This window comes from Epinephelus moara, chromosome 7 (genome assembly GCF_006386435.1).
Source record: "Epinephelus moara isolate mb chromosome 7, YSFRI_EMoa_1.0, whole genome shotgun sequence".
NCBI classification, from domain to species: domain Eukaryota; kingdom Metazoa; phylum Chordata; class Actinopteri; order Perciformes; family Serranidae; genus Epinephelus; species Epinephelus moara.
This window is the reverse complement of record NC_065512.1, coordinates 3,189,436-3,190,896: the sequence shown is the minus strand read 5'-3', so window position 1 is coordinate 3,190,896 and position 1,461 is coordinate 3,189,436.

Here is a 1,461-nt window from a genome sequence, read left to right as displayed (position 1 = left end):
TGTTGCCAGCTGTTTAGATGTTGATGGCTGTGTTCTGAGTAATTTTCAGAGGAAGGTAAATCTATACTACTATACAAGCTGTACACTGACTGCTTTAAGTTATATCAAAGTGTCATTTCTATAGTGTTGTCCCATGACAAGATATAATGAAATATTTGCAAAAATGGGAGGGGTGTACTCACTTATGTGAGATACTGTATTTGAGACCAGGAGAGACGTGTGAGGGTTCCCAAGTGGAAGCTAAAGGGTTAAGGTTAGATGGATAGAAAAATAAGATGGAGCATAGGGAAGGCAAAGCTTGGACAGATTGGACATCTTGATGAGAAGGAACTAGCCTGGAGAAAAACGTACCGAACTTGAATCGAGGTGGAGTTTAACTGTTCAGATATTATAACACATACTTGGTGTTGTTAGTGATAGTTGGAGCCATGGTGGGGAAGGGGGTGGGGTTCACTGGGGACTTCAGGTGGGTACCCTGATGTAAAGGTGTAATATATATCACAGTAATGTGCTCTAAATTTAATGGGAATTCTTCAAATCAAATCAAACTTTATTTATATAGCGATTTTCATACATTAAAAATGCAACACAGAGTGCTTCTTGATTCTTGATGAGATTCACCAGAGTACCAAAGAAATACATAGAAATGTTTGAATTCCAATAATACTTAGAAATAGTACAATTTATTGCATCTGTCATAACACAACACTGCCAGTGGTGGAATATATTGATATATATTTACTCACTTAAGCACAATTTTTGGGTACTTGCGCAAGAATTTCCATTTTATTCTACTTTTTACTTCGACTTCACTACATCTCATTCCCATTTTCCACCTACATACAAAACCGGCACGGGTTTCCGCACCTTAGTTTGAAACATTCAGAGCATTTCGACCAAAAGTAAGTTGGTTCAGAAAAGGGGTGGGGAAAAAATCAATACAGCGTAGTATAGCAATATTTTTGTGTGGCAATATCTTATCTATACACTGTGCCACGTGTCCATTTCTTTATTATAGAAATTATTTATTTTACACATACAGATTAAACTTTTGATAGCCTTCTAGAATAATAGAATAAATGACTTTTTCAGTTCAATAGAAACATTTTCCTGCAAGAAAAATTATCAAAGTGAGATGGACATATTAAAAACTTTGTACGTTATTAGATGAAACATTTGTTGATGAAGTTTTCCTTTTAGGACGATTTACAGTTGAAAAAAATGTAATGAATCGCAAAATATAGCAATATTTTTGATATCGTAATAATACTGTATCGTGACTCAAGTATTGTGATAATATAATAGTCTGTGTTCAGGTGCATGAGCCAGTCTGAACAGGTGGGTTCTGAGATGGGATTCACATATAATACACCGGGCACCTTCTCTTCTTCTCTCCTTCTCTCTCTCTCTCTCGTATTCTATTACTGCATCTTGCTAACTCGGCCATTCTGGATGTCACTA